The sequence below is a fragment of the Rana temporaria genome, chromosome 5 (genome assembly GCF_905171775.1).
Source record: "Rana temporaria chromosome 5, aRanTem1.1, whole genome shotgun sequence".
NCBI lineage: Eukaryota > Metazoa > Chordata > Amphibia > Anura > Ranidae > Rana > Rana temporaria.
In genome coordinates, this window is record NC_053493.1 from 164,434,158 (window position 1) to 164,459,170 (window position 25,013).

At 43.9% G+C, this 25,013-nt stretch overlaps 1 protein-coding gene and 1 long non-coding RNA gene across 2 annotated transcripts in view; one reads left to right on the plus strand and one right to left on the minus strand.

The window, feature by feature from the left end:
- ABCA13 (ATP binding cassette subfamily A member 13) overlaps positions 1–25,013 on the minus strand; it is a 410,714-nt gene that overhangs the window by 257,594 nt on the left and 128,107 nt on the right. The gene's annotated exons all lie outside the window — the stretch shown is intronic.
- Positions 16,137–21,527, plus strand: LOC120940450. Its single transcript, XR_005749426.1, has 2 exons — positions 16,137–17,329; positions 21,212–21,527. It is a non-coding gene; the product is annotated as an uncharacterized LOC120940450 (long non-coding RNA).

Genomic DNA, 25,013 nt, shown 5'->3' on the forward strand with positions numbered 1-25,013 from the left:
GACAGGCGCATGTCTGGGCATATTTATGCACTCGGCGTAAGCCGGTGGGCCGGCGTATCCCAGGAAATTGGGCCGGCGTAGTTGTGATCATGCGCACAGGGGAGCGATCATACGTCCATGTCACTGCGCATGCTCCGTTGATGATACGCCGGGCGTAAGCCACTGCTCCACGCTCAGGCCATCATTAGCATAAGGTCACACCCACTTACACTTACGGCTTACGCCTTCAAATTTACTTTACGCCGGTGCAACGTTGGGAGCAAGTGCTTTATGAATACTGTACTTGCCTCTCTAGGTTACGTCGGCGTAGTGCATATGAGCTGCGCTACGCCTGCACAAAGATGCGCCTAGCTACCTGAATCTGGCTTGTGGTGGATGATTCTAAAATTCCTATTTTCAAATTAGGCTAATTCTTTTTATTATTCGAATCACTGAAATGTTTCTCTTTCCTATATTCCTTATACTGTTTATTTGTTTTTATACGCATTATGCATATGTATGTATGGACATGATCAATAATGCTTATTTTCCTTGAGGACTTTATATCAGATATTGTTTTAAAGTAATGAACTCAGCATTGAAAATACAAAAGATTATTATTAAGAGCAGATGTCATCCTTCCCCACTCTTTGCTCTCACTCCCAAACCACCCCTCCCTTCTAAATTCCTCAATTGTAACAGGAAAGCCTTCCCCTCCCCCTTCTTTTCACTCGGACCTCCTGAAAGCTTGTGTGACGCTTGGAAGAAAACTTGCAGAGCTGAATGAACTTTTTTTACACTGGATGATGTGGGCAGCATGCCCAAACATGGACTTCCATCTCCTTGCTCCCATAGCCATAGCTTTTCATGGACCTTACGTTTCATGTCATAAATTTTTTTGGGGATATCCAGGGGGCTCCTGGTCGCATTGCCCACGGCACTGACCTGCAGGCTGAGCTCCATCAGGATCTCCTTCTTACTCGCCTTGCTGGTCTGGTGATTGAGGGCACCATGGAGGTACTTGTCATGTGCCACTATGCCAGCAACAATAATAGCCCTCTCCTCCAGGCTAAAGTTTTTCTTCCTCCGATCCTTCTTGTCTGTATTTGCAGCAGCCGCCATCGCTTTGCAAAAGTACTTTCCCTAAGGGGGGGGAAACAGGATGTACTTTTGCGCCGGACGGGCGCATGTCTGGGCGTATTTATAGGCTCAGAGTATGCCAGGAAGTTGGGGCGGCGTAGTTGTGAGCATGCGCACAGGGGATCGATCATACGTCCACTTCACTGCGCATGCTCAGTTCAGGATATGCCGGGCGTATATTACTACTTTACGTTCCCACCATCATTTGCATAAGGTCACACCCACTTACGCCGGCTTACGCCAACAAAATTAAGTTATGCCGGCGCAACGTTAGGAGCAAGTGCTTTGTGAATACTGTACTTGCCTCTCTGAGTTACGTCGGCGTAGCGCATGTGAGATGCGCTACGCCAGTATAAAGATGCGCCAATCTACCTGAATCTACCCCACAGTGTGTAGAGGATATATATGCATCCCAGGTGTTGTATATATATTTATACACTGTATAGTTTAGCTAGATCAGCTCTTCCTAATTTACTGGCAGGCAGGTGATTGTGCTAGCTGCAGTATTCTCACGTGGTGTACTGCCCGTGTCCTCTGCAGTTTGCACCTAAAGCTACTTGGTGTGTACTGCCCGTGTCCTCTACAGATTGCACCTAAAGCTACATAGTGTGTACTGCCTGTGTCCTCTGCAGTTTGCACCTAAAGCTACGTAGTGTGTACTGCCTGTGTCCTCTGCAGTTTGCAGCTAAAGCTATGTGGTGTGTACTGCCTGTGTCCTCTACAGTGTGAACCTAAAGCTACTTGGTGTGTACTGCCCGTGTCCTCTGCAGTTTGCACCTATAGCTACGTGGTGTGTACTGCCCGTGTCCTCTGCAGTTTGCACCTAAAGCTACTTGGTGTGTACTGCCCGTGTCCTCTGCAGTTTGCACCTAAAGCTACGTAGTGTGTACATAGTTACATAGTTAGTCAGGTTGAAAAAAGACACAAGTCCATCCAGTTCAACCACAAAAAAAAAAAAAAAATAACACAGTACAATCCTATACACCCAAACTCCATACCCACAGTTGATCCAGAGGAAGGCAAAAAACCCCAGCAGAGCATGATCCAATTTGCTACAGCAGGGGAAAAAATTCCTTCCTGATCCCCCGAGAGGCAATCGGATTTACCCTGGATCAACTTTACCTACAAATCTTAGTACTCAGTTATATTATGTACATTTAGGAAAATATCCAGGCCTTTCTTAAAGCAATCTACTGAGCTGGCCAGAACCACCTCTGGAGGGAGTCTGTTCCACATTTTCACAGCTCTTACTGTGAAAAAACCTTTCCGTATTTGGAGATGAAATCTCTTTTCCTCTAGACATAAAGAGTGCCCCCTTGTCCTCAGTGTTGACCGTAAAGTGAATAACTCAACACCAAGTTCACTGTATGGACCTCTTATATATTTGTACATGTTGATCATATCCCCCCTAATTCTCCTCTTCTCAAGAGTGAATAGATTTATTTCTTCTAATCTTTCCTCATAGCTGAGCTCCTCCATGCCTCTTATCAGTTTGGTTGCCCTTCTCTGTACTTTCTCCAGTTCTCCGATATCCTCTTTGAGAACTGGTGCCCAAAACTGAACTGCATATTCCAGATGAGGTCTTACTAATGATTTGTACAGGGGCAAAATTATATCTCTGTCTCTGGAGTCCATACCTCTCTTAATACAAGAAAGGACTTTGCTCGCTTTGGAAACCGCAGCTTGGCATTGCATGTTATTATTGAGCTTATGATCTACCAAGACCCCCAGATCCTTCTCCACTACAGATACCCCCAGTTGTACTCCCCCTAGCATGTATGATGCATGCATATTCTTATTCCCTAAGTGCATAACTTTACATTTATCAACATTAAACCTCATCTGCCACTCAGTCGCCCAATTAGACAGAGCATTGAGGTTGGCTTGTAAATTGGAGACATCCTGTAAGGACGTTATTCCACTGCATAGCTTGGTGTCATCTGCAAAGACAGAAATGTTACTTTTGATCTCAGACCCAATATCATTTATAAATATATTGAAAAGTAAGGGTCCCGGCACTGACCCTTGGGGTACACCACTGATAACCTTAGACCATTCAGAGTAAGAATCATTAACCACGACACTCTGAATTCTGTCTTTCAGCCAGTTTTCTATCCATTTACAAACTGATATATCCAATCCTGTAGACCTTACCTTACACATGAGCCGTGTGTGCGGAACTGTATCGAACGCTTTTGCAAAATCCAAATATATCACGTCCACAGCCACGCCTCTGTCCAGGGTTTTACTTACCTCTTCATAAAAAGGAAATCAGGTTTGTCTGACAACTTCTGTCTTTCATGAATCCATGTTGTCTGCTGCTTAAATAGTTTTTTTCCAGCAAGAACTCATCCATGTGGTATTTTATTGAACGTTCAGTATCTTCCCAACAATAGAATTTAGACTAACAGGTCTATAGTTACTTGGTAAAGACTTTGTTCCCTTTTTAAATATGGGCATCACATTGGCCCTGCGCCAATCCAGTGGTACTATTCCTGTCATTAATGAGTCCCTAAATATTAGATACAGTGGCTTTGAAATGACAGAGCTCAATTCATTTAGGATCCGTGGGTGGATGCCATCAGGTCCAGGTGCTTTATCCACCTTTATTCTGTCTAAATATTTCTGGACCATATCACTTTTGAGCCATTGTGGATTTGGGGCTGTGTCACTCCCACCCCCATTTTGGACATGAGCTCCCCCATGCTCCATTGTATACACAGAGCTGAAGAAAACATTTAATAAATTTGCCTTCTCTTTGTCCCCAGTCACCCACTCTAGATTATTTTGTAAGGGGCCTACATGCTCAGACTTCACCTTTTTACTATTAATATATTTAAAGATTTTTTGGGGGTTTGTCCTACTATCTTTTGCAATCTGTCGTTCATTTTGAATTTTTGCATCCTTGATTTCCTTTTTACATATCCTGTTATATTCTTTGTAACATTTAAACAACACTAGTATTCCTTCATTTTTATATTTTTTAAAAGCTACTTTCTTATTGTTTATAGCTTTTTTAACTTTGACCATGAGCCACATAGGTTTTATTTTTAGCCTTTTAAACTTATTGCCCATGGGAACATACTTTGCAGTGAGGTTCCACAGTCTTTTTGAAGAATTCCCATTTCTGTTCTGTGTTCCTCTGTGCCAATAGTCCCTCCCAGTCCAAGTCCTGGAGAGCAGCCCTCATCCTTGGAAAATTGGCTCTCTTAAAATTTAGTGTTTTAATATTTCCTGTATGTATTTCTTGCTTATAGTTAACATTAAATGAAATCATGTTATGATCACTGCTACCCAGGTGTTCCTTTATCTGAACATTAGTAATAAGCTCTGCATGAGATTATCAGGTCCAACAGAGCATCATTCCTAGTTGGGGCCTCAATAAACTGCACCATAAAATTGTCCTGCAATAGGTTTTAAAATTTGTGTCCTTTTACTGTCCCAGAAGTGCCATTAATCCAGTCAATTTCTGGGTAGTTAAAACCCCCCATTATTATCACCGTCCCAGCCCTTGCAGCCCTTTCCATCTGTGCAAGGAGCTGAGTCTCCACCTCCTCATTAACATTGGGTGGTTTATAACAAACTCCAATGATTAATTTTGAACTACGCACATCTGTATGCAGTTCCACCCATAATGCTTCAGCCTCATCACACTCTCCATCAACCAGGTTCTCTTTCACACTTGCTTTGAGGTCACTTCTCACATAGACAGACCCCTCCACCTTTCCTTTTTACCCTGTCTTTCCGAAAGAGAGCATAGCCAGGAATATTAATAGCCCAGTCATGTGAGGATTGAAGCCAAGTTTCAGCAATACCGATTACATCATAGCTCTCCTCATGCACCAGAGCTTCCAACTCACCTGTTTTTCTTGGCAGACTTCTGGCATTGGTGAACAAACACTTAAATGTATTGTTACATTTTTCTCTGGTGTTTTTCATATAATTTATAGTAGTACAAATGGCACTATTATTACCAATGGCTGTTTGCAACATGGGAACTTTCTTGTCACCTGCCATAACCCTCCCCCATCTATCCCCATTCCACTCTCCATTAATGTCTGACCCCTAGCTGACCTGTGTGCCCGATGTAATTCTAGTTCACCCTCCCCTCAATCCTAGTTTAAATACTCCTCCAGCGTTCCCATAAACCTCTCCCCAGCACAGCAGACCCCCTTCCATTCAAGTGCAAACCGTCTTTAGCATATAGGTTGCACCCCAATGAAAAGTCAGCCCAGTGCTCTAGAAACCCAAATCCCTCCTTCCTACACCAGGTCTTTAGCCATTCCTGTGTACTGCCTGTGTCCTCTGCAGTTTGCAGCTAAAGCTATGTGGTTTGTACTGCCCGTGTCCTCTGCAGTGTGCACCTAAAGCTATGTAGTGTGTACTGCCTGTGTCCTCTGCAGTGTGCACCTAAAGCTACGTGGTGTGTACTGCCTGTGTCTTCTGCAGTTTGCACCTAAAGCTACGTGGTGTCTACTGCCTGTGTCCTCTGCAGTGTGCACCTAAAGCTACGTGGTGTGTACTGCCTGTGTCCTCTGCAGTGTGCACCTAAAGCTACGTGGTGTATGTACTGCCTGTGTCCTCTGCAGTGTGCACCTAAAGCTACGTGGTGTGTACTGCCTGTGTCCTCTGCAGTGTGCGCCTAAAGCTACTGTACGTGGTGTGTGTACTGCCCATGTCCTCTGCAGTGGGCACCTAAAGCTACGTGGTGTGTGTACTGTCTGTGTCTGTGCTATTTTTCTCAATGATTTTCATCCATATTGCAGGGACCAGACATTACATTAAAGCCGCAAGCAGTTTTAAATTACTTTTTTCTTATAGTAATCTCATTTCTAAACACGTGCCACTTCACAGGCATACTATAGACACCCAGCAGGTACGATATTTAAAGGAATTTTAAAAAAAATTCACTTTAACTACTTCCCGCCCGGTCAATAGACAATTGACGTCCGGGAAGTGGTTGTGAAATCCTGACTGGACGTCTATTGACGTCCAGCAGGATTACATGCCGGCGCACGCCCGTGGAGGGCACGCAGCGCGGCGATCGGTGATGTGGGTTGTCAGTCTGACACCCTGAATCTTCGATCTCGGTAAAGAGCCTCCGGCGGAGACTCTTTACCACGTGATCAGCCGTGTCCAATCACGGCTGATCACGATGTAAACAGGAAGAGCCGTTGATGGCTCTTCCTCACTCGCGTCTGACAGACGCGAGTAGAGGAGAGCCGATCGGCGGCTCTCCTGCCAGGGGGGATTTGCGCTGATTGTTTATCAGCCCCCCCTCGGATGCCCACATTGGACACATTGGACCACCAGGGAAGCCCACACTGGACCACCAGGGAAGTGAAAAAAAAAGAGAAAGATGCAAATCAGTGCCCACAAACGGGCACTGACTGGCAACATGGGCACTAGGATAAACAAGTGATGACCAGCAATGCCCTCTGTGCCACCCCTCAGTGTCCATCAGTGCCACCCCTCAGTGTCCATCAGTGCCATCCCTCATGGTCCATTAGTGCCACCTCTCAGTGCCCATCCATGCCCAGTGCCCACCTATCAGTGCCCATCTGTGCCACCCATAAGTACCCATCAGTGCCACCCATCAGTGCCGCCCATGATTGCCCAGTGTCGCCTATGAGTGCCCATCTGTGCCGCCTATGAGTGCCCATCAGTGCCGCATACCAGCGCCGCCTATCAGTGTCCATCAGTGCCGCCTATCAGTGTCCATCAGTGCCGCCTCACGGGTGCCCATCAGTGCCGACTCACCGGTGCACATCAGTGCCACCTCATCGGTGCCCATCAGTGCCCATAATCGAAGAAGAAAACTTACTTGTTTACAAAAAAATAACAGAAAAATAAAAACTAATTTTTTTTCCAAATTTTCGTTTTTTTTTTTTTTTTGTTGCACAAAAAATTTAAATCGCAGAGGTGATCAAATACCACCAAAAGAAAGCTCTATTTGTGGGAATAAAATAGAATAAAATAGAATGACCGTCATTCAAAGTGCAACAGCGCTGAAAGCTGAAAATTGGCTTAGGCAGGAAGGTGCGTAAGTGCCCGGTATGGAAGTGGTTAAGCATCATTAAAATCACTGCTCCAAAAAAAACGTTTTTAAAACTTTTTAAAACTTAAAGCGGGGTTCACCCTATTAATAAAAAAAAATATTTTTTTTCCTCTAGCATAAAATTCGGCATAGTAGCGCGAGCTACAGTATGCCTGTCTTTATTTTTTTATCCCCGTACTCACTGTGTAATCGTAGAGACAAGATTCCGACTCCCCTCGGGGAATGGGCGTTCCTATGGAGAGGGAAGGTGATTGACGGCCGGCTCTGGCATGTCACGCTTCTCCGGAAATAGCCGAAATAGGACTTGGCGCTTCACGGCGCCTGTGCATAGTCTGTGCGCAGGCGCCGTATAGCGCCGTGAAGAGCCGAGACCTGTTCCGGCTGTCTTCAGGGAACGTGACGTGCCAGAGCCGGCCGTCAATCACCTTCCCTCTCCATAGGAACGCGGGGAGTCGAAATCTTGTCTCTACGATTACACAGTGAGTACGGGGATAAAAAAATAAAGACAGGCATACTGTAGCTCGCGCTACTATGCTGAATTTTATGCTAAAATTTTGTCATGGAGGGTGAACCACAGCTTTAAAACTTAGTAAACCACCTCTGAGCCTGCCCCTGCAAAGCTGAAAGAATCTCTGCCCCTGTGTGGCTTCTGTCCCCTAAGCAGACCAACTCAAGCACCGCATGGCATCTTTTTGCCTGAGTGCTTGCGTAGTCCCTAGAACGCCTACAGAGCTGTTTCAGAGTACAAATCTGCACAGGAAGAGGCCATAGAGGAAGAAGAGAAGGGGGTGGAGGAGAGAGGTGTGGCAGAATCACCACTACCAGCATTTTGGAGGTGTGGTGGTGAAACAAGGTCCAATCAATACTGCACCCTGTCCTGCATCCTTCCCAACTGCCAGCAGAGTTACCCAGTGTGCCGTGAAAGAAAGGTAATATCCCTGTCCATACCTGCTGGACCATGAGTCAGCAGTAATATGCACCTTACCGCTGACCACCCTGTCCAACAAGGCCGAGACATTGCCTTCTGCATGTTGGTAGAGAGCCGGAATAGCCTTCCGAGAAAAAAAATGGAGTTTGGGAACCTGCTACTGAGGTACCGCACATTCCAAAAAACTCTTGAAAGGGGGCAGAGTCTATCAGCTGAAAAGGCAGCAGTTGGAGTGCTAGCAATTTAGCCAAACTAGCATTCAGCCGCTGAGCCTGTGGATAGCTGGGACCGAATTTCTTTTGGCCATGCTTGATACGCTTCAGACATATGTTGCAAACAGCAATGGTGTGATCTGCTCTCAAAAAAGGCCCACACCAAATATCTTTTGAAAAATGTGCAAAGTCAGCAGCGCCCTGCACATGTGGAGCTCTGCGGTGTGATGCAGTCGGTTGGCTGCCCTTAAGCTGGCCACTGGAGGGCATCCTGCCTCGTTGGAGATGTGCCTCCTCCTCCTCTCTTCTATCAGGCACCCACGTAGAGTCAGTGACTGTCATGGTCTTACCTCTCTCCTGTCTCCTTCGTTTGACATGTGCTGGCGGCCATCTTGGTTTCTGGGTCTCTTGTAGCCTCCCACCCTGCGGCTCCTCCTTCCCACTGGGAGGAGCTGGATGCCTGGCTCATATATATAGGAGGTCTGTGGCTTCAGTTCCTTGCTTGGTCCTCCTGTGTTCACATGCTTCTAAGACTGCTGCTGCTTCTGGTTCCGATCCTGGCTTCGTCTGACTTCCCTGCTGGTTCCTGATCCTGGCTTCGTCTGACTTCCCTGCTGGTTCCTGATCCTGGCTTCGTCTGACTTCCCTGCTGGTTCCTGATCCTGGCTTCGTCCGACTACCCTTCTGGTTCCTGACCTCTGGCTTCGCAAGACTCTGCTTCGGTTTCACCATCCGTTTGGACTTTTGCTTTACAGCTTGATTTTCAATAAAGCCTTCTTATTTCCACTTATCTCTTGTTGTACGTCTGGTTCATGGTTCCGTAACATTAGGACCAAGCCATGAATTTTGACGGTACAGGGCCATCCTCGCTACCCACGCTGGTTGCCAGACTTGATCAGCAGGATTACCTGTTGGGTCAGTTCGCCGTGGCGTTGCAAACCCTGCTTGAACGCACGGCTCATTTCGCTCCCGTTGCCGATGGGTCGGTTGTCGCTCCTGGGCCCGCTCCTACTGCCGCTCCAGTTGTTGCGCCAGAGTCTACCCCGACACCTGTTGTTGTGCCTGCGGTGTTTCGGGGTATGACCGGTTCTGCCCCCCTTCCACAGCGATTTGGGGGAGAGCCAACTCAGTGCCGAGGTTTCCTTAACCAAGTGGGCATTTATTTCGAGTTGCTGCCACATGCCTTTCCCACTGAGAGATCAAAGGTGGGCTTCTTGATCTCGCTGCTCTCGGACAAGGCCTTGGCCTGGGCCAGCCCTTTATGGGAGAACAACAATCCGGTGGTTGCCGAGTTTTCCGGTTTTGTTGCTTCTCTTCGGAAGGTATTCGATGTGCCGGCTCGCGCCGCCTCTGCTGCGAAGCTCCTTATGTCCGTCAGACAGGGTTCACGATCCGTAGCCGAATACGCCATTGAGTTTCGTACCCTGGCAGCAGAGGTGGGCTGGAATAATGAGGCTCTGGTTGCTGCTTTCTCTCATGGTCTCTCGGATGCCTTGAAGGATGAGGTTGCAGCTAAGGACCTACCAGTGGAGCTCGAGGCTCTCATTTCTTTCCTGATTTTGATTGACACCAGACTCAGGGAGAGACCTTCCTTTAAGGAGAGCCTGCGGAGGCCTCCTAACAGTTTGGCGCCTACGTTTGCTGTCCCACCCGTGCCTCCCTCTCCTCCCACGCCTCCTGGGGTTGACTTGTCTGGGGGTGAACCCATGCAGCTGGGGTTTGCTCGCCTGTCCGAGGGGGAGAGGGTACTCCGGAGACGCGAGGGCCGATGCATGTACTGTGGTCTCGGTGGGCATTTTCGGTTGGCATGTCCGAACCGTCCGGGAAACGCTCGCACCTGAGATCCTGTCGGGGGCAGATCTTGGGTGGAGTCTCCTCGTCCCCGGTTTCCCGTGTTGATAAACCACTGATCACTGTTGTCCTCTCCTGGGTCGGGGGCTCGGTGACGACCCAGGCGTTGGTGGACTCTGGTGCTGGTGGTTTTTTCATTGATAGTGAGTTCGCTGCCGCCAATTCCATTCCTCTGCAGGCTCGAGGTTCCCCGCTGGCTCTAGAGGCGATAGACGGCAGACCCCTCCAGCCGTCACACGTGACTCAGTGGGGATAGCCATTGGTGCCATTCACAGAGAGTCGGTCTGCTTCCAGGTTATTTCGTCTCCACACTACTCGGTGGTCTTGGGGTACCCCTGGCTCCAGAAGCATAATCCGACTTTTGACTGGAGATCGGCCGAGATCCTCTCATGGTCACCACAGTGTGGGGCTAGTTGCATCCATGGGCCTGTCAAGTTGCTGTGTACTTCCTCGGACTCTCTGTTGCCTCCTGAATACGAGGAGTACCGGGATGTATTCGATAAGGTGCGCGCAGTTGCCCTACCTCCGCACCGCCCATACGATTGTGCCATAGAGTTACAACCTGGTGCCGTTCCTCCTCGCGGCAGGGTCTATCCACTGTCGGTTGCGGAGAATGAGGCCATGGAGGAGTACGTGATGGAGGCGCTGTCCCGTGGTCACATTCGCAAATCCTCGTCCCCGGCAGGGGCTGGATTTTTGTTTGTGAAAAAGAAGGGCGGTGAGTTGAGGCCTTGCATCGATTACAGGGGCCTTAATCGCATCACGATCAAGAACGCTTACCCGATACCCTTGATTTCCGAGCAGTTCGATCGCCTTAAGGGGGCCACGGTCTTTACCAAACTCGACTTGAGGGCGGCATATAACCTGGTAAGGATCAAGGCGGGCGATGAGTGGAAGACCGCGTTTAACACCAGGACCGGTCATTATGAATCCTTGGTTATGCCCTTTGGGTTGTGCAATGCGCCCGCAGTCTTTCAGGAATTCATCAACGATGTTTTCCGTGACCTGTTGCAGCAGTGTGTGGTGGTCTATTTGGATGACATCTTGGTATACTCTGAATCCATGGAGGCCCACATTCTGGATGTCAAGCGAGTGTTGCAACGGTTACGAGAGAACAAGCTGTTCGGTAAGCTTGAGAAATGTGAATTTCACCGATCCCAGGTAACCTTCTTAGGTTACATCATTTCCGCTGAGGGGTTCTCCATGGACCCTGAGAAGGTTTCGGCTGTCTTACAGTGGCCTCAGCCCAGTGGTCTTCGTTCCTTGCAGCGCTTTTTGGGCTTCGCCAATTATTATCGGAAGTTCATCAGGGACTTCTCCATGCTGGCCAAGCCTCTCACGGATCTGACCAGGAAGGGCAGTAATTCCCAGGTCTGGCCGCTCGAGGCCATCCGGGCTTTTGAGGTCCTAAAATCCGCCTTTGTGTCGGCCCCGATTCTGTCTCATCCCAACCCTGGGTTGCCCTTTGTCCTCGAGGTGGACGCGTCTGAGACGGGAGTAGGCGCCCTTCTGTCTCAGCGTAGAACACCAGAGGGTCCGCTGCTTCCTTGTGGGTTTTACGCCCGGAAACTGTCACCCGCGGAGTGCAACTATCAGATTGGTGACAGGGAGTTATTGGCCATAGTGCAGGCTCTCAAAGAGTGGAGGCACTTGCTCGAGGGCTCGGTGGTTCCGGTTCTCATCCTGACGGACCACAAGAATCTGACCTACCTTTCTGAGGCCAAGAGATTGACACCACGTCAGGCCAGATGGGCTCTGTTCTTGTCACGTTTTAATTACGTGGTCTCCTACCTACCCGGTTCCAAGAACATCAGGGCGGATGCCTTATCACGGCAGTACTCCGAGCTGTCCAGGGAGGAATCTATACCGACTTCGGTCATACCTCCAAATCAGATCTTGGCCGCCATTCGCACCAGCCTGACCTCTCCCCTTGGTGAGCAGATTTTGGCGGCTCAATCTGGTGCTCCCTCTGGGAGACCCAACGGCAGATGTTTTGTGCCTGAGGAGTTGCGCACTCGGTTGTTGCAAACCTACCATAACTCCAAGACCGCGGGGCATCCTGGTAAGAATCAGCTGTCCTGGGCTGTTTCACGTCTGTTCTGGTGGCCTTCCCTACGTTCCGACATCGCCGCATATGTAGCGGCATGCTCCGTTTGTGCCCAAAGTAAGTCCCCTCGGCACCTTCCGTTGGGCCTGCTGCAACCCATAGCCACCGGGGAGCGCCCATGGTCACACCTGGGGATGGATTTCATTGTGGACCTCCCTGCATCCCGAGGCCATACGGTCATTCTCATGATTGTGGATCGGTTTTCCAAAATGTGCCACTGTGTTCCTCTCAAGAAGTTACCCTCTGCACAAGAGTTGGCCACGATTTTTGCCTGGGAGGTCTTCCGGTTGCACGGTTTGCCCAAGGAGATAGTGTCGGATCGGGGGAGTCAGTTTGTGTCCAGGTTCTGGCGCGCCTTTTGCTCCCAGTTGGGGATTCATCTCTCCTTCTCCTCAGCCTACCACCCTCAGTCCAATGGGGCCGCAGAACGATCCAATCAGGCCTTGGAGCAATTCCTTCGTTGCTATGTCTCCGATCACCAGGACAATTGGGTTGACCTCCTGCCTTGGGCTGAGTTTGCCAGGAACACGGCGGTGAACTCTTCCTCTGGGACGTCTCCCTTCATGGCCAATTATGGGTTCCAACCTGCCGTGTTACCGGAGGCATTCTCTCCCCAGGATATTCCGGCTGTGGAGGATCACCTTTCCGTCCTACGCACCTCTTGGGTACAGATCCAGAAGTCCCTTGAGGTCTCTGCGCAGCGCCAGAAACTCCAGGCTGATCGCAGACGAGCGCCTGCTCCTTCCTACCAGGTCGGAGACCGTGTATGGTTGTCCACTCGCAACCTCAACCTTCGAGTGCCCACTCCCAAGCTGGCTCCTCGCTTTGTTGGTCCCTTCCGAGTGCTTCGCAGGGTAAACCCGGTAGCCTATGCCCTTGCGCTTCCTCTTAGCATGCGGATCTCCAACGTGTTTCATGTCTCCCTGTTGAAGCCACTGGTGTGCAATCGCTTCACTTCCTCGGTTCCTCGGCCTCGTCCGGTCCAAGTGGGCAATCATGAGGAGTATGAGGTGAGTAATATCCTGGACTCACGCCTGGTCCGCGGTCGGGTGCAGTTTTTGGTCCACTGGCGTGGTTATGGTCCAGAGGAGCGTTCCTGGGTTCCCTCCGCAGATGTCCATGCTCCTGCCTTGCTCCGAGCCTTCCACGCATGTTTCCCTCAGAAACCGTTTTTTGCACTGCGGAGGAGGGGCCCTTGAGGGGGAGGTACTGTCATGGTCTTACCTCTCTCCTGTCTCCTTCGTTTGACATGTGCTGGCGGCCATCTTGGTTTCTGGGTCTCTTGTAGCCTCCCACCCTGCGGCTCCTCCTTCCCACTGGGAGGAGCTGGATGCCTGGCTCATATATATAGGAGGTCTGTGGCTTCAGTTCCTTGCTTGGTCCTCCTGTGTTCACATGCTTCTAAGACTGCTGCTGCTTCTGGTTCCGATCCTGGCTTCGTCTGACTTCCCTGCTGGTTCCTGATCCTGGCTTCGTCTGACTTCCCTGCTGGTTCCTGATCCTGGCTTCGTCCGACTACCCTTCTGGTTCCTGACCTCTGGCTTCGCAAGACTCTGCTTCGGTTTCACCATCCGTTTGGACTTTTGCTTTACAGCTTGATTTTCAATAAAGCCTTCTTATTTTCACTTATCTCTTGTTGTACGTCTGGTTCATGGTTCCGTAACAGTGACCTCATAATCCCCTCCCTCCTCACCACTGGAGCAAACCTGGCAGTATGCTGCAGTTGGAGGAACATGACTGCCAGTTACTTGTCCTTCTTGGGCACCCCTTGTCTCTGGGCTCACGTTACTGCCTTCATCCTCAACCCAGGTACCATCATCAGAGCCGTCAAAACTCTGCGCATACTCCTGCAGAATGTACCCGAAACTGTGGTCGAACAGTTCGGGGGATTCCTCAAGGCATGATGGTGGGGCTAGGGAAGGAGTGACTGATGATATTGAGCCGATGGAAGAGGCTGCATTGGCAGCCAAAGTACTCTGAGCCTGGGTGACAGAGGATGAGGACAGCTTTGTGATCCACTCTACCAACTCTTCTGCATGTTGTGGCTTAACATGGCCAGCTGCCAAAAAAAGGACAAGCGTGCCCCACAACCACGTGCTGAGGATGCACTGTGTCTAAGATGAGCACTGTTGGATGTAGACACAGAGCCTGCTTGCCCTCTTTTAGTGGTCTGTGAGCGTCTGCCTCAACTTCCAGACATACTGTACAATTAGATTAGCAAAACACCGCCTGAAGTTTACTAGAAAAAGTACACCAGGAATGGCCTACAGTAAGGTATAATAGGCTTGACTGGACTAGAATTCAGTGGATATATATGTAGGAGACTGTATATATATTTTATGCACTGCAGATCACTGAATCACCTGCCTGCCTGAAAGTGTATTTGAAAACGTAGACCAGGAATGGCCTACAGTCAGGTATAGGCTTGGCAAGACTAGAATGCAGTGGATACATATGTAGGAGACTGTATATACACTGCTCAAAAAAATGTAAGAAACTTTTGAATCAGAACTCCTGGGATATAGATCTGGTCAGTTAAGTAGCATAGGGGGAGGGGTGTATCCAGAGGGGGTTGTTAATCAGTTTCAGCTGCTTTTCTGTTAATTGAAACAGGTGCACTAGATGGGCAACAATGAGATAACCTCTAAAACAGGATTGTTTTTTTTTTCAGGTGGAGGTGTCTGACATTTGTTTTCCCTATTATCTTTTCTGACTGTTTTTCACTAGGACCCTATAAAGGTTGCACAGTCAGTCCAACTCCCCCAGGATGGCACACGAATATGTGTCATTGCCAGAAGGTTTGCCGTGTCTCCCATCCAAGAGCATGGAGGAGATTCCAGGAGACAGGCAGTTACTCTAGGATTGCTGGACAGAGCCGTAGAAGGTCCTTAACAACATCAGCAGGACCGGTATCTGCTCCTTTGTGCAAGGAGGAACAGGATGAGCACTGCCAGAGCTCTACAAAATGACCTCCAACAGGCCACTGGTGTGAATGTCTCTGACCAAACAATCAGAAACAGACTTCATGGGGGTGGCCGGAGGGCCCGACGTCCTCTAGTGTGCTCTGTGCTCACTGCTGAACACTGTGGAGCTCGATTGGCATTTTCAATTGAACACCAGAATTGGCAGGTCCCCCATGCTTTTCACAGATGATTGCAGGTTTACCCTGGGCATATGTGACAGACATGAAAGGGTCTGGAGAAGTCACGGAGAACTTAATGCTGCCTGTAACATCGTTCAGCATGACCGGTTAGGTGGTGGGTCAGTGATGGTCTGGGGAGGTATATCCATGGAAGGACGCACAGACCTACACAATGGCACCCTGACTGCCATTAGGTATCGGGATGAAATTCTTGGACCCATTGTCAGAACCTACGCTGGTGCAGTGGGTCGTGGGTTCCTCCTTGTGCATGACAATGACTGGATTCATGTGGCAAGAGCATGCAGCAAGTTCCTGGAGGATGAAGAAATTGATACCATTGAATGGCCCCCATGCTCATCTGACCTAAATCCAAAAGAACACCTCTGGGACATTATTTTTTGGTCCATCCGGTGCCGCCAGATTGCACCTCAGTCTGTTTAGGAGCTCAGTGATGCTCTGGTCCAGATCAGGGAGGAAATACTCCAGGACACCATCCGTCGTCTCATAAGGAACATGCCCTGATGTTGTCAGGCATGCATGCAAGCACTTGGGAGCCATATAACTACTAAGGACCAGTTGTTGCAATGAAATTTCAGCAAAATGGACTAGCTTGCTTGTTACAATATTATTTCAAATTCATAATTCGGCAATTCATAATTTATGGCAAGCTTGCAAAACATATTTTGATTTATGATTAATCATAATAATTAGGTATGAATGAATGAATGACCTTGATCAATTGATATGACATAATTCTTCTATCCAAAACTGAGCATTACTGGTCAACCGATTTGAGAATGACATAAGATTTGAATGTCAGGCAGTTGTTCTACTATGTCCAAAGTTGACATGAGTTCAGGAGGTCAGCAGGCTAACAGATAAGTATACACATAGAGTTCATGTGTCAGAGCTGACATGTTTTTACATGCTTTAAAGTTAAAATCACAGATAATCCATAACTTAGCTATTTATTTGATATTGTTGTTTAATTATTTAGAGCTAGTTTAAGTGAAGTCTTAGTCATACTAATATGTATTAGTATATAGTTACTTAATGAAGGTATAGTAGGTAATATATGTTCATATAGGTTATGACGTTTCTCAGTATACTCTAAGTATAGAGTGTCACATGTGTGCCTGTCAATCAAACTCCATACGACTCTGTGTTAAGATCTTCATATTGCTGAACCTAGCAGATATTAATGTGCCATACAAGGGTCTATGTCTGGACAGTGTGAGGTCACGATGTTCATTTGTAACATATATTTAAGCTTTGCTTTAAAGAAGGCTGAACACATTTGCACCACACACTGACACCACACACTCTCATGACATTCACACTCAGATTCTCTCTCACACCCACTTCGAAAGACAACACTGACTTATTTACTCAGATGGACGAGGAGAACAGATGAACAGAAGAACATCATTTCCTGCTTCTTCCGGCTTCACTTTGGAAAATCTCAGAGACAAAGCACACATGCTTTCATAAGCTTGCAACAATACTATCGATCCAATTCCAGATATTTTCATCTACGCTAAACTGAACTTTATACTATTTTTCATTGTGTTTGTGATGCCACCTGTGTGACAATAAACTCACACGTTATTTTCAAATCAACCTGACTATGAATGATCTTCATTCAGATACGCCCTTGAAGCTATAAGAATATTAGTTATTAATTTTACATTCTTACAGTGGCGAGCCAAAGAAAGTACTGTCTTATCTCTATTTTTACGGAAATCTCGACCCTTGATGAGGGGGGGAGAGATTGGCGCAGTCTTTGCGAATATTCAAGTCTCGAGAAAAAAGACGGTTCAGAACCTATCAAGCAAGAGGCGTTTGTGTCGCGTCAGATGTGGACAACAGTCCAGTAACAGACGGTTGATGACGAGAAATCCTTCTAATAACGGTGAGTAAAAAAATTATGAATTTTATAGATGAAATAGCTAGAGATAGTAAGCTAGAATTTAAAGATGTGTCTTTTTATCCAAATGACAGTCACTTGTGGTTGTATATGTATCAAGAATGCTTAAATTCCAATGTCCAGATAGACAAATCCAGGTTTACTGTGAATAAATTACGTAAGAAAATAAGTAATGTATTGAAATTGGTAAGAATATTTAATAAGATGATTATTAATATTTTACCTGCCAAAAATGTGTGTACACTAAACCAGACAGAGACAAATAATGTACAGAACACAGGAATACATAAAAATGTGTCCCAGGATGCACAGTTGTTCTAACTGTGAGATTTTGTGTAATTACATAGAAAATCTTGAGGAACAATTAGGATCTAAAAACATGATTTTGCCAGAGTTACAAAATGACAGTAAACAGATTGCTGTAATAAATACAGATGACAAAAAGGTTGAAACCAAGTCAAAGCTACAATCTTATTTTCCGGAAAGTTCGGAAATAGAGAATGTTGATGCTACTGATGAAATGGAAATGAAGCATAAAAACTTATTATGTAGGACTGCAAAACTTAAATTGCAAATTCATGATCAGCTGATGAAGGTTCTAAAAGACTTTCCTATTTATGACGTTGAGGCTACTGTATTTTCTAATTGGGATTTATTTGAAATGTTTGCAGATCGTTTTAATCTTTCAAACGATCAACGCAATTACATTTTTCAGTTGTGGATTCCTGTTAATTTTGCTAAACGAATCCATTCACTTGTTAGTGATGATGAAGGTCAAAATGACGCCACAGATAGATTGCGACTATTATTGCTATGTATGACCGGTGAACAAAAACCGACCATAGAAATGCTAGACCTATTACAGACTACTGCAGAAGAAGATCCATTTTGGTTTAAAACAAGATTTTGCAAGGTTTATGAAATGATATTTGGAGTAGATGATGAAACTGACCCAGGTTTAAAAATGGCTTTCATAAAAAAATTTAAATACCTTGACCCAACTTCAGTGGCCATAGTACAGGAACGTCAAAATTTAAATGCTATAGTAAGTTTCATTGACAAAATTAGGAGACAATTGAATCAAAGCAGTCTCGCACACGAGGTTTCTATTTTTCAATGTGACAAAAATAGTCAGGCTACAGACGTGTCAGAAACGACAGGTCTTAGCAGGAATGACAAGGACAGGTGCAGTCAAGTGAGTCAAGGAGACGACCCCATGATGTGTTTTTACTGTCATGGATTTGGCCATATGAAAAAACATTGCTTGAAGTTTAAGAGTGACTTACAAATAAGAACTAAAGATATGGAGTATGAAAAATCAGTTTTTGTACAGCCTGATTTTTCATGTCAAGATAACATTTTGACTGAATTGCCTTATGACACTGAAGTCAAACAGATCAGTAATTTGACTGTTCACAGTAGTTCAGACACTATGGCAAAAGGAGCTGTCACTGAAAAAGAAGGTTTATTGCCATTGCCAAAAATAGAATCACACCCGGATTCAATTTCTCTGCCATTACAATATGTAGCACCAATTATTTTGGACGAGAATGGAAGGCCATACTTACAATGTTTGATAAATGGTAAACATATTAATTGTCTCTTAGACAGTGGATCTGAGATTACCCTTATCAAAGAAAACATACCTGTGAAACCAAATTCTCCTATGTGTAATATAGTGGGTTTTAATAATACAGGTAATTCCACTGCTAGACAGGTATCCAATGTAACATTTGAAGTACCTGGATTAGTGAAAACTAATATTAACATTTGGGTCTGTCACGAAGCAGAGAATATACTTGGCATTGATGTAATCAATAAACAAAAGTGGGTGATTGATTTGGCTAATAAAAGTATTTGGAAAGATCCATCTAGGCCCAAATCAGTGCTGATTGATCCCTCTGTATACAGTGATGTTGGTTCTGTTACCAATATGTCTACAGAACAAAAGTGGCCTGATATTGATGAAAATTGTGCTTTAAAGGAAGTGGTACAATGTTTTCCAAGTTTATGGTCAAAGTTCAAAAATGACATTGGAACTTTGAAAAGTGCCGAATTAAATATTGAAGGGAAGGATCCAGAACCTCTTGATCAGAGTGAGTTACCACCAGAATCAATTGGTCCACTTTCTGATATTATTCAAGAATTTGTACAACTTGGAATTGTAAAGAAAGCTAAATCAGTGGTAAATAACTGTATTTGGCCTATCAAAAATATTGATAATTCATATTCTTTATCAGTTGACGTAAGAACATTGGATAAACACATCACAAATAGCCCAGTTCTTCCTGATAAATCTAACATAAAATTACATTTGAATGTTGAGAACAAAGTGTTTTCTGTACTAGAAATCGCTGGTAGCCATTTTTCCATTCCTTTAACTAAAAGTTGTCAATACAAACTTGCGTTCACATTCAGAAAAGAGACTTATACGTTCACTCGATTAATACCTGATCTAGGTATTGGTGATGGTATAGTTCATGAAACTATAGCAACAATACTTTCTAAATTTTCTAGGCCAGATTGCATTTGTCAGCACGTGGATACGATTTTGCTGAGTACTCAGAATATCGATGAACATATGGCTCTTTTGTCTGAATTGTTTATGATGTTACAAGCTGAAGGTTTAAAATTAAACACAACAAAAGTTCAGCTGATGAAAAGTCAAGTGAAATTCCTTCACATGCAAATTAGTCAAGGAAAGAGACAATTGTTGCAAGAAACAGTTAGGGATATTACTGTTATCCCAACTCCAACAACTTACAAGGCATTGCATACATTTTTGCATACAATAAATTATTGCAAAGAGTTTGTACATTGTTTCGCAGAAAAAGTTAATCCACTATATAATCTTTTAAGGAATAAAGGTAATATAGTTGACCAGTGGGGTCAAAATGAGAAAAATGCTTTTGAAGTGTTGAAAAAAGATTTGCAGAATGCTCCAGCATTAAGTACAATAGAGGTTTGTCCTGAAACATCGTTTGTTTTGAAAACTCATGTATCTGAGAATGCCATCTCAGTAACATTGTTTCAGTTACAAGAAGGTAAGGAGAAAATAATTGCCTATTTCTCCAGAGTTTTATCATTTTTGGAAAAAACTTTTGAGCCAGGTGTGAAGCAACTTCTAAGTGTTTACTATGCAATTAAAGTTACAGAGAGCATAGTAAAATCAAACAAAACCATTGTACGGACACCTGACTGTTCATTAAAAGGTATTTTTGAGGAAGGTAATTTTAGTGAAATTAAGAAAATATATCCTTTATGGTTCAGAGCTTTATTACAAATACACATTCAGATAGATGGGAACGAAAGACATCTACAGAAATTTACACCAGCACATGTTTATACAGCTGTAGCTGAGAAGTCTTTATCTCAGATTTCCAGCGTAAGAGCTGAGAAATGCATTGAAGTACTTGCAGAACACTCTGACACTAAAGTAAGAACTCCAACACAGAATACAGTTACGCATATTTCTAATCGTTTAGAGGTGAGAACAAAGGCATAGTCCATTGTCATCTCTGGGGTGATATGAAATCTAACTTTGTTCGTTAGAAATAGAATTTGTATCATGACCGAAAAATGAAATATTGCGTCCTGACATACCTAAACCTCACAGTACATATATTTTATAATTTAGGTTATTTTTAGACAGAATAAGGACAGTGCATAGAGGTACATAGAAGTACATAGTCACACAGAAAATCTCTTTGAAGGAAAATATGAGATAGTATTTCACATATAGTTTTAACAAATTCACAAAGTAATTGTCTCATAATGTTTTAATATTTGTTGAGAAAAATAGGAAAATGTATAAGAATTAATATAAATATTTTATTCCTGAGTAATGATACTGCCTCTCTTTTACAGATATGGCATCTAAAAATCAAACAAATATGGAGGATAACAAGCTCCTATAAAGAGCAAAGAGAATATCAAGAAATTTGAAGTTAAATGAAGAGATCCTTTTTGGAAGAATATTTGACAAAAGATATATATTTCATATTTATGAACTATTTTATCTTATTCAACAAGGTTTATATAAACCTAATGGAACTTGAAGAAATTTTAAAGACATTTCATGAAGAAAAATTAATCGGAAGGAACTTTATCTATCTACTATAGATAAACAATTTAGGACTGAAACATTTGTCCACATATACATATAAATTTTTTGATTATCCAATTATTATGATATTAATGTTCACATGAAGTTAGGATTATTATTATTATTTATTTTTATTTATTCACATATTGAATGTTAGCACACTCATTCTAGTTAATAGAACATTTTTTGTTCATAACTTAAGAAAGATATCATTAATAGAACTATGGAAAGTTATGAAAGTTTTAGAGTATAAAGTATATTTCCAAAGAGCTAAAATATTATTTGAGCACATATATGGAAATATATTATTGCATTATTTACTTATTTTAATGATAATAATTTTCATTATTATTATTAATATTATAATTATTGATATTAGTCATCATTATGTTATACATTTTTAAAATCTATACCATTATTTTAAGATTTTGAATAGATAGATCTTAGAAGAGTTAAAAGTAAAAAGAGTAAAGCATTTAGGAAAAGGAAAATTTCTAGTTGCTTCAGTTCTGAGGAATATTGTGTCCAATTGTTTGATACAAGGTGGAGAAAATGAGATACAAATGGTTATGTATGTGTGTATTAAATGATTTAGTATGATTAATCATAATTCAGGGGGGATTGTTACAATATTATTTCAAATTCATAATTCGGCAATTCATAATTTATGGCAAGCTTGCAAAACATTTTGATTTATGATTAATCATAATAATTAGGTATGAATGAATGAATGACCTTGATCAATTGATATGACATAATTCTTCTATCCAAAACTGAGCATTACTGGTCAACCGATTTGAGAATGACATAAGATTTGAATGTCAGGCAGTTGTTCTACTATGTCCAAAGTTGACATGAGTTCAGGAGGTCAGCAGGCTAACAGATAAGTATACACATAGAGTTCATGTGTCAGAGCTGACATGTTTTTACATGCTTTAAAGTTAAAATCACAGATAATCCATAACTTAGCTATTTATTTGATATTGTTGTTTAATTATTTAGAGCTAGTTTAAGTGAAGTCTTAGTCATACTAATATGTATTAGTATATAGTTACTTAATGAAGGTATAGTAGGTAATATATGTTCATATAGGTTATGACGTTTCTCAGTATACTCTAAGTATAGAGTGTCACATGTGTGCCTGTCAATCAAACTCCATACGACTCTGTGTTAAGATCTTCATATTGCTGAACCTAGCAGATATTAATGTGCCATACAAGGGTCTATGTCTGGACAGTGTGAGGTCACGATGTTCATTTGTAACATATATTTAAGCTTTGCTTTAAAGAAGGCTGAACACATTTGCACCACACACTGACACCACACACTCTCATGACATTCACACTCAGATTCTCTCTCACACCCACTTCGAAAGACAACACTGACTTATTTACTCAGATGGACGAGGAGAACAGATGAACAGAAGAACATCATTTCCTGCTTCTTCCGGCTTCACTTTGGAAAATCTCAGAGACAAAGCACACATGCTTTCATAAGCTTGCAACAAAACTATCGATCCAATTCCAGATATTTTCATCTACGCTAAACTGAACTTTATACTATTTTTCATTGTGTTTGTGATGCCACCTGTGTGACAATAAACTCACACGTTATTTTCAAATCAACCTGACTATGAATGATCTTCATTCAGATACGCCCTTGAAGCTATAAGAATATTAGTTATTAATTTTACATTCTTACATTGCTGCATAATTTTTTCACTTAGATTTTTGGGGTGTCTTTGAATTCAGCACTCCGTAGGTGGATAATTTTCATTTCCATCAAAATATGTGCCATCCTTTCATTCCTAAGACATTACCCAGTCCATATATCAGTGTAAATATCCAGCATGAGATTTTTGCCTGTTGAGATCTGATATGTTTTCAAAGTGTTCCTTTAATTTTTTTGAGCAGTGTATATTTTATGCACTGCAGCTCACTTAGTCACCTGTGTGCCTGCCTGAAAGTGTCTTTGAACACGTACATCAGGAATGGTCTACAGTCAGGCATAGGCTTGGCTAGACTGGAATGCAGTGGATATATATGTAGGAGACATATATATATATATATATATATATATATATATATATATATATATATATATATATATATTTTTTATTATGCACTGCAGATCACTGAATATCCTGCCTGCCTGAAAGTGTCTTTGAACACATACACCAGGAATGGCCTACTATCAGTTATAGGTTTGGCTAGACTGGAATGCAGTGGATATATATGTAGGAAACTGAATATATATATATATTATATGCACTGCAGCTAGCTGAATTACCTGCATGCCTGAAGTATATTAGAAACAGTACACCAGGAATGGTCTGCAGTGAGATCTAGCTAAACTGGATACAGTGTGTGTATATATATATATATATATATATATATATATATATGGCTAGATTCATGTACCGCGACGTATTTTTGAGCGGGTGTAGCGCATCTCATATGCGCTACGCCGACGTAACATAGAGAGGCCAGAACAGTATTCACAAAGCACTTGCTCCCTAAGTTACGGCGGCGTAGCGTAAATGGGCCGGCGTTAGCCCGCCTAATTCAAAGAAGGCAGGTAGTGGGCTTGCTGTAATAAAATGAAGCGTGAACCCATGTAAATGAATGGTCGAACGAACGGCGCATGCTCAGAATTACGTTGCATATACTCCCTAAGATACGACGGCTCAATGCCTTCGATGTTAACGTAACCTACGCCCAGCCCCATTCACATACGACTTACGTAAATGACGTAAAATCCGACGGCTGTTCCGACGTCCATACCCTAAAATGACTTACCCCTGCTTTATGTGGGATAACTTTACGCCGGACGTAGGCCTTACGTAAACGGCGTATACTACTGCGATGGGCGTAAGTACGTTTGTGAATCGGCATATCTAGGTCATTTACATATTCGACGCATAAATCAATGCAAGCTCCCCTTGTGGCCAGCGTAAATATGCGCCCAAGATACAATGGCGTAGGAGACTTACGTCAGTCGTATGAAGCCCAAATTCAGGCGTATCTTGTTTGCTGAATAAGGCGCATAGATACGACGGCGCATCTGTGGACTTACGCGGCGTAACAATAGATACGTCAGCGTAAGTTGTTTCTGAATCATACTGGGCCATACAGTATATATATATACCTTGCTGAGATCTGGTGTGCCTTGCTGAGATCTGGTGTGGAATTTCTGATCAGAAGTGGAATTTTTGAATACAAGTGGAAGAGTTAAAAACCAGGAGTTTAAAACAAGAGTTAAGACAGGAGTCTTCTAAAACTGTAAGTATTATCTTAATCTTCATACAAGTAATTATATTGTAACTGGGAAATGAGTGCTAGCAGGGTTGAAGGTTTTGCTCAGTGCACAGTGTGTCACATGTATGCAAAATTGGTGCAACAGCTCCAAGATGGATACCGCTGTGACAGATGTGAGCAGGTTGCCCTTCTGGAAGCTCGTATTAGAGATCTGGAGGAGCAAGTTGCAACACTGGGTAGAAATGACAACCTTGAAAGGGGTCCTCTGCTCGCTGAGCAAGTGGTCAGTAAGGTTGATGTGGAGGGT